Raw genomic sequence first — 14,764 nt, forward strand, 5'->3', positions numbered from 1 at the left:
GATCCCCATCGCTTTGTGCTGATGGGAGCAGAGAGGGAGCTCCCTCCTTCAGCGACGCCCCGCGATGTCGCTGTCACTGTCGCTGTGTGGATTGATATTTATCTCTACAACTGACACTCGGATTTGTGTCCGCTTTTCTATCTGGTTGTTTGTTCTCACCTCTCTATTATAATATTCACATTTACCATGGACTCTTAATGGTTTTTCTCTTCTCTGTGCACATTACACGCACGGCTCCTCCCCTTCATGTGGCTGATCACATGACGGTGACATCACACAGGTCCTGTCAGCACATGGCGGTGCCGGCTCTGCAGGTGGAGGTATGTGTGTAACCCTACACTGTATATGGGGGAGAGAGAGCGACAGACCCCGCACTACACATGGAGGAGAGAGAGTGACAGACCCCGCACTACACATGGGGGAGAGAGAGCGACAGACCCTGCACTACACATGGAGGAGAGAGAGTGACAGACCCTGCACTACACATGGAGGAGAGAGAGTGACAGACCCTGCACTACACATGGAGGAGAGAGAGTGACAGACCCTGCACTACACATGGAGGAGAGAGAGTGACAGACCCTGCACTACACATGGAGGAGAGTGAGCGACAGACCCCGCACTACACATGGAGGAGAGAGAGCGACAGACCCTGCACTACACATGGAGGAGAGAGAGTGACAGACCCTGCACTACACATGGAGGAGAGTGAGCGACAGACCCCGCACTACACATGGAGGAGAGAGAGCGACAGACCCTGCACTACACATGGAGGAGAGAGAGTGACAGACCCCGCACTACACATGGAGGAGAGAGAGCGACAGACCCCGCACTACACATGGAGGAGAGAGAGCGACAGACCCCGCACTACACATGGAGGAGAGAGAGCGACAGACCCCGCACTACACATGGGGGAGAGAGAGCGACAGACCCTGCACTACACATGGAGGAGTGAGAGCGACAGACCCCGCACTACACATGGAGGAGAGAGAGCGACAGACCCTGCACTACACATGGAGGAGAGCGAGCGACAGATCCCGCACTACACATGGAGGAGAGAGAGCGACAGACCCTGCACTACACATGGAGGAGAGAGAGCGACAGACCCCGCACTACACATGGAGGAGAGAGAGCGACAGACCCCGCACTACACATGGGGGAAAGAGAGCGACAGACCCCGCACTACACATGGAGGAGAGAGAGCGACAGACACCGCACTACACATGGAGGAGAGAGAGCGACTGACCCTGCACTACACATGGAGGAGAGAGAGAGCGACAGACCCTGCACTACACATGGAGGAGAGAGAGCGACAGATCCCTCACTACACATGGGGGAGAGAGAGCGACAGACCCTGCACATGGAGGAGAGAGCGACAGACCCTGCACTACACATGGAGGAGACAGAGCGACACACCCCGCACTACACATGGAGGAGAGAGAGCGACAGACCCCGCACTACACATGGGGGAGAGAGACCGACAGACCCCACACTACACATGGAGGAGAGAGAGACAGACCCTGCACTACACATGGAGGAGAGAGAGCGACTGACCCCACACTACACATGGAGGAGAGAGAGCGACAGACCCTGCACTACACATGGAGGAGAGAGAGCGACAGACCCCGCACTACACATGGAGGAGAGAGAGCGACAGACCCCGCACTACACATGGGGGAAAGAGAGCGACAGACCCCGCACTACACATGGAGGAGAGAGAGCGACAGACACCGCACTACACATGGAGGAGAGAGAGAGCGACTGACCCTGCACTACACATGGAGGAGAGAGAGAGCGACTGACCCTGCACTACACATGGAGGAGAGAGAGAGCGACAGACCCTGCACTACACATGGAGGAGAGAGAGCGACAGATCCCTCACTACACATGGGGGAGAGAGAGCGACAGACCCTGCACATGGAGGAGAGAGCGACAGACCCTGCACTACACATGGAGGAGACAGAGCGACACACCCCGCACTACACATGGAGGAGAGAGAGCGACAGACCCCGCACTACACATGGGGGAGAGAGACCGACAGACCCCGCACTACACATGGAGGAGAGAGAGACAGACCCTGCACTACACATGGGGGAGAGAGAGCGACACACCCCGCAATACACATGGAGGAGAGAGAGCGACAGACCCTGCACTACACATGGAGGAGAGAGAGCGACAGACCCCGCACTACACATGGAGGAGAGAGAGCGACAGATCCCTCACTACACATGGGGGAGAGAGAGCGACAGACCCCGCACTACACATGGAGGAGAGAGAGCGACAGATCCCTCACTACACATGGGGGAGAGAGAGCGACAGACCCCGCACTACACATGGAGGAGAGAGAGCGACAGACCCCGCACTACACATGGAGGAGAGAGAGCGACAGACCCCGCACTACACATGGGGGAGAGAGCGACAGACCCTGCACTACACATGGGGGAGAGAGAGCGACAGACCCCGCACTACACATGGAGGAGAGAGAGCGACAGACCCCGCACTACACATGGAGGAGAGAGAGAGACAGACCCTGCACTACACATGGAGGAGAGAGAGCGACAGACACCGCACTACACATGGAGGAGAGAGAGCGACTGACCCTGCACTACACATGGAGGAGAGAGAGCGACAGACCCTGCACTACACATGGAGGAGAGAGAGCGACAGACCCTGCACTACACATGGAGGAGAGAGAGTGACAGCCCCCGCACTACACATGGAGGAGGGAGAGCGACAGACCCTGCACTACACATGGAGGAGAGAGAGCGACAGACACCGCACTACACATGGAGGAGAGAGAGCGACAGACCCTGCACTACACATGGAGGAGAGAGAGCGACAGACACCGCACTACACATGGAGGAGAGAGAGCGACTGACCCCGCACTACACATGGAGGAGAGAGAGTGACAGCCCCCGCACTACACATGGAGGAGGGAGAGCGACAGACCCTGCACTACACATGGAGGAGAGAGAGCGACAGACAACGCACTACACATGGAGGAGGGAGAGCGACAGACCCTGCACTACACATGGAGGAGAGAGAGCGACAGACACCGCACTACACATGGAGGAGAGAGAGCGACTGACCCTGCACTACACATGGAGGAGAGAGAGCGACAGACCCCGCACTACACATGGAGGAGAGAGAGCGACAGACCCTGCACTACACATGGAGGAGAGAGAGCGACAGACCCTGCACTACACATGGAGGAGAGAGAGCGACAGACCCCGCACTACACATGGAGGAGGGAAAGCGACAGACCCTGCACTACACATGGGGGAGAGAGAGCGACAGACCCCGCACTACACATGGAGGAGAGAAAGCGACAGACCCCGCACTACACATGGAGGAGAGAGAGCGACAGACCCCGCACTACACATGGAGGAGAGAGAGCGACAGACCCCGCACTACACATGGGGGAGAGAGCGACAGACCCTGCACTACACATGGGGGAGAGAGAGAGACAGACCCCGCACTACACATGGAGGAGAGAGAGCGACAGACCCCGCACCACACATGGAGGAGAGAGAGAGACAGACCCTGCACTACACATGGAGGAGAGAGAGCGACAGACACCGCACTACACATGGAGGAGAGAGAGCGACTGACCCTGCACTACACATGGAGGAGAGAGAGCGACAGACCCTGCACTACACATGGAGGAGAGAGAGCGACAGACCCTGCACTACACATGGAGGAGAGAGAGCGACAGACACCGCACTACACATGGAGGAGAGAGAGCAACAGACCCTGCACTACACATGGAGGAGAGAGAGTGACAGCCCCCGCACTACACATGGAGGAGAGAGAGCGACAGACCCTGCACTACACATGGAGGAGAGAGAGCGACAGACCCTGCACTACACATGGAGGAGAGAGAGCGACAGACCCCGCACTACACATGGAGGAGGGAGAGCGACAGACCCTGCACTACACATGGAGGAGAGAGAGCGACAGACACCGCACTACACATGGAGGAGAGAGAGCGACAGACCCCGCACTACACATGGAGGAGAGAGAGCGACAGACCCCGCACTACACATGGAGGAGGGAGAGCGATAGACCCTGCACTACACATGGAGGAGAGAGAGCGACAGACACCGCACTACACATGGAGGAGAGAGAGCGACTGACCCTGCACTACACATGGAGGAGACAGAGCGACTGACCCTGCACTACACATGGGGGAGAGAGAGCGGCAGACCCCGCACTACACATGGGGGAGAGAGAGCGGCAGACCCCGCACTACACATGGGGGAGAGAGAGCGGCAGACCTCGCACTACACATGGAGGAGAGAGAGCGACAGACCCCGCACTACACATGGAGGAGAGAGCGACAGACCCCGCACTACACATGGTAGAGAGAGCGCGACAGACCCCGCACTACACATGGGGGAGAGAGAGCGGCAGACCTCGCACTACACATGGGGGAGAGAGAGCGGCAGACCCCGCACTACACATGGAGGAGAGAGCGACAGACCCCGCACTACACATGGGGGAGAGAGAGCGACAGACCCTGCACTACACATGGAGAAGAGAGAGCGACAGACCCTGCACTACACATGGAGAAGAGAGAGCGACAGACCCTGCACTACACATGGAGGAGAGAGAGCGACAGACCCCGGACTACACATGGAGGAGAGAGCGACAGACCCTGCACTACACATGGAGGAGAGAGAGCGACAGACCCTGCACCACACATGGAGGAGAGAGCGACAGACCCCGCACTACACATGGAGGAGAGAGCGACAGACCCCGCACTACACATGGTAGAGAGAGAGCGACAGACCCCGCACTACACATGGAGGAGAGAGAGCGACAGACCCCGTACTACACATGGGGGAGAGAGAGCGACAGACCCCACACTACACATGGGGGAGAGAGAGTGACAGACCCTGCACTACACATGGGGGAGAGAGAGCGACAGATCCCGCACTACACATGGGGGAGAGAGAGCGACAGATCCCGCACTACACATGGGGGAGAGAGAGCGACAGACCCCGCACTACACATGGGGGAGAGAGAGCGACAGACCCCACACTACACATGGGGGAGAGAGAGCGACAGACCCCGCACTACACATGGGGGAGAGAGAGCGACAGACCCTGCACTACACATGGGGGAGAGAGAGCGACAGACCCCGCACTACACATGGGGGAGAGAGAGCGACAGACCCCGCACTACACATGGAGGTGAGAGAGTGACAGACCCTGCACCACACATGGAGGAGAGAGAGAGCGACAGACCCCGCACTACACATGGAGGAGAGAGAGTGACAGACCCCGCACCACACATGGAGGAGAGAGAGAGCGACAGACCCTGCACTACACATGGAGGAGAGAGAGTGACAGACCCCGCACCACACATGGAGGAGAGAGAGAGAGCGACAGACCCCGCACTACACATGAAGGAGAGATACCGACAGACCCTGCACTACACATGGAGGATAAAGAACGACAGACCCCGCACTACACATGGAGGAGAGAGAGCGACAGACCCCGCACTACACATGGAGGAGAGAGAGCGACAGACCCCGCACTACACATGGAGGAGAGAGAGCGACAGACCCCGCACTACACATGGAGGAGAGAGAGAGCGACAGACCGTGAACTACACATGGAGGAGAGAGAGCTACAGACCCTGCACTGCACATGGAGGAGAGAGAGTGACAGACCCCGCACCACACATGGAGGAGAGAGAGAGCGACAGACCCCGCACTACACATGGAGGAGAGAGACCGACAGACCCTGCACTACACATGGAGGATAAAGAACGACAGACCCCGCACTACACATGGAGGAGAGAGAGCGACAGACCCTGCACTTCACATGGGGGAGAGAGAGCGACAGACCCTGCACTACACATGGAGGAGAGAGAGTGACAGACCCTGCACTACACATGGGGGAGAGAGAGTGACAGACCCTGCACTACACATGGGGGAGAGAGAGCGACAGACCCCGCACTACACATGGAGGAGAGAGAGCGACACACCCCGCACTACACATGGAGGAGAGAGAGCGACAGACCCCGCACTACACATGGAGGAGAGAGAATGACAGACCCCGCACTACACATGGAGGAGAGAGAGCGACAGACCCCGCACTACACATGGAGGAGAGAGAGCGACAGACCCCGCACTACACATGGAGGAGAGAGAGCGACAGACCCCGCACTACACATGGGGGAGAGAGAGCGACAGACCCCGCACTACACATGGAGGAGAGAGAGCGACAGATCCTGCACTACACATGGAGGAGAGAGAGCGACAGATCCCGCACTACACATGGAGGAGAGAGAGCGACAGACCCCGCACTACACATGGAGGAGAGAGAGCGACAGACCCCGCACTACACATGGAGGAGAGCGAGCGACAGATCCCGCACTACACATGGAGGAGAGAGAGCGACAGACCCTGCACTACACATGGAGGAGAGAGAGCGACAGACCCCGCACTACACATGGAGGAGAGAGAGCGACAGACCCCGCACTACACATGGGGGAAAGAGAGCGACAGACCCCGCACTACACATGGAGGAGAGAGAGCGACAGACACCGCACTACACATGGAGGAGAGAGAGCGACTGACCCTGCACTACACATGGAGGAGAGAGAGAGCGACAGACCCTGCACTACACATGGAGGAGAGAGAGCGACAGATCCCTCACTACACATGGGGGAGAGAGAGCGACAGACCCTGCACATGGAGGAGAGAGCGACAGACCCTGCACTACACATGGAGGAGACAGAGCGACACACCCCGCACTACACATGGAGGAGAGAGAGCGACAGACCCCGCACTACACATGGGGGAGAGAGACCGACAGACCCCACACTACACATGGAGGAGAGAGAGACAGACCCTGCACTACACATGGAGGAGAGAGAGCGACTGACCCCACACTACACATGGAGGAGAGAGAGCGACAGACCCTGCACTACACATGGAGGAGAGAGAGCGACAGACCCCGCACTACACATGGAGGAGAGAGAGCGACAGACCCCGCACTACACATGGGGGAAAGAGAGCGACAGACCCCGCACTACACATGGAGGAGAGAGAGCGACAGACACCGCACTACACATGGAGGAGAGAGAGCGACTGACCCTGCACTACACATGGAGGAGAGAGAGAGCGACAGACCCTGCACTACACATGGAGGAGAGAGAGCGACAGATCCCTCACTACACATGGGGGAGAGAGAGCGACAGACCCTGCACATGGAGGAGAGAGCGACAGACCCTGCACTACACATGGAGGAGACAGAGCGACACACCCCGCACTACACATGGAGGAGAGAGAGCGACAGACCCCGCACTACACATGGGGGAGAGAGACCGACAGACCCCGCACTACACATGGAGGAGAGAGAGACAGACCCTGCACTACACATGGGGGAGAGAGAGCGACACACCCCGCAATACACATGGAGGAGAGAGAGCGACAGACCCTGCACTACACATGGAGGAGAGAGAGCGACAGACCCCGCACTACACATGGAGGAGAGAGAGCGACAGATCCCTCACTACACATGGGGGAGAGAGAGCGACAGACCCCGCACTACACATGGAGGAGAGAGAGCGACAGATCCCTCACTACACATGGGGGAGAGAGAGCGACAGACCCCGCACTACACATGGAGGAGAGAGAGCGACAGACCCCGCACTACACATGGAGGAGAGAGAGCGACAGACCCCGCACTACACATGGGGGAGAGAGCGACAGACCCTGCACTACACATGGGGGAGAGAGAGCGACAGACCCCGCACTACACATGGAGGAGAGAGAGCGACAGACCCCGCACTACACATGGAGGAGAGAGAGAGACAGACCCTGCACTACACATGGAGGAGAGAGAGCGACAGACACCGCACTACACATGGAGGAGAGAGAGCGACTGACCCTGCACTACACATGGAGGAGAGAGAGCGACAGACCCTGCACTACACATGGAGGAGAGAGAGCGACAGACCCTGCACTACACATGGAGGAGAGAGAGTGACAGCCCCCGCACTACACATGGAGGAGGGAGAGCGACAGACCCTGCACTACACATGGAGGAGAGAGAGCGACAGACACCGCACTACACATGGAGGAGAGAGAGCGACAGACCCTGCACTACACATGGAGGAGAGAGAGCGACAGACACCGCACTACACATGGAGGAGAGAGAGCGACTGACCCCGCACTACACATGGAGGAGAGAGAGTGACAGCCCCCGCACTACACATGGAGGAGGGAGAGCGACAGACCCTGCACTACACATGGAGGAGAGAGAGCGACAGACAACGCACTACACATGGAGGAGGGAGAGCGACAGACCCTGCACTACACATGGAGGAGAGAAAGCGACAGACACCGCACTACACATGGAGGAGAGAGAGCGACTGACCCTGCACTACACATGGAGGAGAGAGAGCGACAGACCCCGCACTACACATGGAGGAGAGAGAGCGACAGACCCTGCACTACACATGGAGGAGAGAGAGCGACAGACCCTGCACTACACATGGAGGAGAGAGAGCGACAGACCCCGCACTACACATGGAGGAGGGAAAGCGACAGACCCTGCACTACACATGGGGGAGAGAGAGCGACAGACCCCGCACTACACATGGAGGAGAGAGAGCGACAGACCCCGCACTACACATGGAGGAGAGAGAGCGACAGACCCCGCACTACACATGGGGGAGAGAGCGACAGACCCTGCACTACACATGGGGGAGAGAGAGAGACAGACCCCGCACTACACATGGAGGAGAGAGAGCGACAGACCCCGCACCACACATGGAGGAGAGAGAGAGACAGACCCTGCACTACACATGGAGGAGAGAGAGCGACAGACACCGCACTACACATGGAGGAGAGAGACCGACAGACCCTGCACTACACATGGAGGATAAAGAACGACAGACCCCGCACTACACATGGAGGAGAGAGAGCGACAGACCCTGCACTTCACATGGGGGAGAGAGAGCGACAGACCCTGCACTACACATGGAGGAGAGAGAGTGACAGACCCTGCACTACACATGGGGGAGAGAGAGTGACAGACCCTGCACTACACATGGGGGAGAGAGAGCGACAGACCCCGCACTACACATGGAGGAGAGAGAGCGACACACCCCGCACTACACATGGAGGAGAGAGAGCGACAGACCCCGCACTACACATGGAGGAGAGAGAATGACAGACCCCGCACTACACATGGAGGAGAGAGAGCGACAGACCCCGCACTACACATGGAGGAGAGAGAGCGACAGACCCCGCACTACACATGGAGGAGAGAGAGCGACAGACCCCGCACTACACATGGGGGAGAGAGAGCGACAGACCCCGCACTACACATGGAGGAGAGAGAGCGACAGATCCTGCACTACACATGGAGGAGAGAGAGCGACAGATCCCGCACTACACATGGAGGAGAGAGAGCGACAGACCCCGCACTACACATGGAGGAGAGAGAGCGACAGACCCCGCACTACACATGGAGGAGAGCGAGCGACAGATCCCGCACTACACATGGAGGAGAGAGAGCGACAGACCCTGCACTACACATGGAGGAGAGAGAGCGACAGACCCCGCACTACACATGGAGGAGAGAGAGCGACAGACCCCGCACTACACATGGGGGAAAGAGAGCGACAGACCCCGCACTACACATGGAGGAGAGAGAGCGACAGACACCGCACTACACATGGAGGAGAGAGAGCGACTGACCCTGCACTACACATGGAGGAGAGAGAGAGCGACAGACCCTGCACTACACATGGAGGAGAGAGAGCGACAGATCCCTCACTACACATGGGGGAGAGAGAGCGACAGACCCTGCACATGGAGGAGAGAGCGACAGACCCTGCACTACACATGGAGGAGACAGAGCGACACACCCCGCACTACACATGGAGGAGAGAGAGCGACAGACCCCGCACTACACATGGGGGAGAGAGACCGACAGACCCCACACTACACATGGAGGAGAGAGAGACAGACCCTGCACTACACATGGAGGAGAGAGAGCGACTGACCCCACACTACACATGGAGGAGAGAGAGCGACAGACCCTGCACTACACATGGAGGAGAGAGAGCGACAGACCCCGCACTACACATGGAGGAGAGAGAGCGACAGACCCCGCACTACACATGGGGGAAAGAGAGCGACAGACCCCGCACTACACATGGAGGAGAGAGAGCGACAGACACCGCACTACACATGGAGGAGAGAGAGCGACTGACCCTGCACTACACATGGAGGAGAGAGAGAGCGACAGACCCTGCACTACACATGGAGGAGAGAGAGCGACAGATCCCTCACTACACATGGGGGAGAGAGAGCGACAGACCCTGCACATGGAGGAGAGAGCGACAGACCCTGCACTACACATGGAGGAGACAGAGCGACACACCCCGCACTACACATGGAGGAGAGAGAGCGACAGACCCCGCACTACACATGGGGGAGAGAGACCGACAGACCCCGCACTACACATGGAGGAGAGAGAGACAGACCCTGCACTACACATGGGGGAGAGAGAGCGACACACCCCGCAATACACATGGAGGAGAGAGAGCGACAGACCCTGCACTACACATGGAGGAGAGAGAGCGACAGACCCCGCACTACACATGGAGGAGAGAGAGCGACAGATCCCTCACTACACATGGGGGAGAGAGAGCGACAGACCCCGCACTACACATGGAGGAGAGAGAGCGACAGATCCCTCACTACACATGGGGGAGAGAGAGCGACAGACCCCGCACTACACATGGAGGAGAGAGAGCGACAGACCCCGCACTACACATGGAGGAGAGAGAGCGACAGACCCCGCACTACACATGGGGGAGAGAGCGACAGACCCTGCACTACACATGGGGGAGAGAGAGCGACAGACCCCGCACTACACATGGAGGAGAGAGAGCGACAGACCCCGCACTACACATGGAGGAGAGAGAGAGACAGACCCTGCACTACACATGGAGGAGAGAGAGCGACAGACACCGCACTACACATGGAGGAGAGAGAGCGACTGACCCTGCACTACACATGGAGGAGAGAGAGCGACAGACCCTGCACTACACATGGAGGAGAGAGAGCGACAGACCCTGCACTACACATGGAGGAGAGAGAGTGACAGCCCCCGCACTACACATGGAGGAGGGAGAGCGACAGACCCTGCACTACACATGGAGGAGAGAGAGCGACAGACACCGCACTACACATGGAGGAGAGAGAGCGACAGACCCTGCACTACACATGGAGGAGAGAGAGCGACAGACACCGCACTACACATGGAGGAGAGAGAGCGACTGACCCCGCACTACACATGGAGGAGAGAGAGTGACAGCCCCCGCACTACACATGGAGGAGGGAGAGCGACAGACCCTGCACTACACATGGAGGAGAGAGAGCGACAGACAACGCACTACACATGGAGGAGGGAGAGCGACAGACCCTGCACTACACATGGAGGAGAGAAAGCGACAGACACCGCACTACACATGGAGGAGAGAGAGCGACTGACCCTGCACTACACATGGAGGAGAGAGAGCGACAGACCCCGCACTACACATGGAGGAGAGAGAGCGACAGACCCTGCACTACACATGGAGGAGAGAGAGCGACAGACCCTGCACTACACATGGAGGAGAGAGAGCGACAGACCCCGCACTACACATGGAGGAGGGAAAGCGACAGACCCTGCACTACACATGGGGGAGAGAGAGCGACAGACCCCGCACTACACATGGAGGAGAGAGAGCGACAGACCCCGCACTACACATGGAGGAGAGAGAGCGACAGACCCCGCACTACACATGGGGGAGAGAGCGACAGACCCTGCACTACACATGGGGGAGAGAGAGAGACAGACCCCGCACTACACATGGAGGAGAGAGAGCGACAGACCCCGCACCACACATGGAGGAGAGAGAGAGACAGACCCTGCACTACACATGGAGGAGAGAGAGCGACAGACACCGCACTACACATGGAGGAGAGAGAGCGACTGACCCTGCACTACACATGGAGGAGAGAGAGCGACAGACCCTGCACTACACATGGAGGAGAGAGAGCGACAGACCCTGCACTACACATGGAGGAGAGAGAGCGACAGACACCGCACTACACATGGAGGAGAGAGAGCGACAGACCCTGCACTACACATGGAGGAGAGAGAGCGACAGACCCCGCACTACACATGGAGGAGAGAGAGCGACAGACCCCGCACTACACATGGAGGAGGGAGAGCGACAGACCCTGCACTACACATGGAGGAGAGAGAGCGACAGACACCGCACTACACATGGAGGAGAGAGAGCGACTGACCCTGCACTACACATGGAGGAGACAGAGCGACTGACCCTGCACTACACATGGAGGAGAGAGAGCGGCAGACCCCGCACTACACATGGGGGAGAGAGAGCGGCAGACCCCGCACTACACATGGGGGAGAGAGAGCGGCAGACCTCGCACTACACATGGAGGAGAGAGAGCGACAGACCCCGCACTACACATGGAGGAGAGAGCGACAGACCCCGCACTACACATGGTAGAGAGAGCGCGACAGACCCCGCACTACACATGGGGGAGAGAGAGCGGCAGACCTCGCACTACACATGGGGGAGAGAGAGCGGCAGACCCCGCACTACACATGGAGGAGAGAGCGACAGACCCCGCACTACACATGGGGGAGAGAGAGCGACAGACCCTGCACTACACATGGAGAAGAGAGAGCGACAGACCCTGCACTACACATGGAGAAGAGAGAGCGACAGACCCTGCACTACACATGGAGGAGAGAGAGCGACAGACCCCGCACTACACATGGAGGAGAGAGCGACAGACCCTGCACTACACATGGAGGAGAGAGAGCGACAGACCCTGCACCACACATGGAGGAGAGAGAGCGACAGACCCCGCACTACACATGGAGGAGAGAGCGACAGACCCCGCACTACACATGGTAGAGAGAGAGCGACAGACCCCGCACTACACATGGAGGAGAGAGAGCGACAGACCCCGTACTACACATGGGGGAGAGAGAGCGACAGACCCCACACTACACATGGGGGAGAGAGAGTGACAGACCCTGCACTACACATGGGGGAGAGAGAGCGACAGATCCTGCACTACACATGGGGGAGAGAGAGCGACAGATCCCGCACTACACATGGGGGAGAGAGAGCGACAGACCCCGCACTACACATGGGGGAGAGAGAGCGACAGACCCCACACTACACATGGGGGAGAGAGAGCGACAGACCCCGCACTACACATGGGGGAGAGAGAGCGACAGACCCTGCACTACACATGGGGGAGAGAGAGCGACAGACCCCGCACTACACATGGGGGAGAGAGAGCGACAGACCCCGCACTACACATGGAGGTGAGAGAGTGACAGACCCTGCACCACACATGGAGGAGAGAGAGAGCGACAGACCCCGCACTACACATGGAGGAGAGAGAGTGACAGACCCCGCACCACACATGGAGGAGAGAGAGAGCGACAGACCCTGCACTACACATGGAGGAGAGAGAGTGACAGACCCCGCACCACACATGGAGGAGAGAGAGAGAGCGACAGACCCCGCACTACACATGAAGGAGAGATACCGACAGACCCTGCACTACACATGGAGGATAAAGAACGACAGACCCCGCACTACACATGGAGGAGAGAGAGCGACAGACCCCGCACTACACATGGAGGAGAGAGAGCGACAGACCCCGCACTACACATGGAGGAGAGAGAGCGACAGACCCCGCACTACACATGGAGGAGAGAGAGAGCGACAGACCGTGAACTACACATGGAGGAGAGAGAGCTACAGACCCTGCACTGCACATGGAGGAGAGAGAGTGACAGACCCCGCACCACACATGGAGGAGAGAGAGAGCGACAGACCCCGCACTACACATGGAGGAGAGAGACCGACAGACCCTGCACTACACATGGAGGATAAAGAACGACAGACCCCGCACTACACATGGAGGAGAGAGAGCGACAGACCCTGCACTTCACATGGGGGAGAGAGAGCGACAGACCCTGCACTACACATGGAGGAGAGAGAGTGACAGACCCTGCACTACACATGGGGGAGAGAGAGTGACAGACCCTGCACTACACATGGGGGAGAGAGAGCGACAGACCCCGCACTACACATGGAGGAGAGAGAGCGACACACCCCGCACTACACATGGAGGACAGAGAGCGACAGACCCCGCACTACACATGGAGGAGAGAGAATGACAGACCCCGCACTACACATGGAGGAGAGAGAGCGACAGACCCCGCACTACACATGGAGGAGAGAGAGCGACAGACCCCGCACTACACATGGAGGAGAGAGACCGACAGACCCTGCACTACACATGGAGGAGAGAGAGTGACAGACCCTGCACTACACATGGGGGAGAGAGAGCGACAGACGCCGCACTACACATGTAGGAGAGAGAGCGACAGACCCCGCACTACACATGGAGGAGAGAGAGCGACAGACCCCGCACTACACATGGAGGAGAGAGAGTGACAGACCCTGCACTACACATGGGGGAGAGAGAGCGACAGACGCCGCACTACACATGTAGGAGAGAGAGCGACAGACCTTGCACTGTTTATGGGAGAGAGAGTGACAGACCCCGCACTACACATAGAGGAGAGAGAGCGACAGACCCTGCACTACACATGGGGGAGAGAGCGACAGACCCTGCACTACACATGGAGGAGAGAGAGCGACAGACCCTGCACTACACATGGAGGAGAGA

The 14,764-nt window shown here is 58.4% G+C and overlaps 1 protein-coding gene across 1 annotated transcript in view; it reads left to right on the forward strand.

Moving 5' to 3' along the window:
• The first annotated feature begins 204 nt into the window (after nucleotides 1-204).
• Nucleotides 205-14,764, forward strand: part of LOC141274688 (oocyte zinc finger protein XlCOF8.4-like) — a 36,384-nt gene continuing 21,824 nt past the window's right edge. Inside the window, exon 1 of the mRNA XM_073686329.1 lies at nucleotides 205-320. The gene's annotated coding sequence lies outside the window, so the exon portion shown is untranslated. The remainder of the gene's footprint in view (nucleotides 321-14,764) is intronic.

This window comes from Phyllobates terribilis, unplaced genomic scaffold (genome assembly GCF_046119375.1).
Source record: "Phyllobates terribilis strain yellow unplaced genomic scaffold, ASM4611937v1 Scaffold_1__5_contigs__length_1240528914, whole genome shotgun sequence".
Classification (NCBI taxonomy): domain Eukaryota; kingdom Metazoa; phylum Chordata; class Amphibia; order Anura; family Dendrobatidae; genus Phyllobates; species Phyllobates terribilis.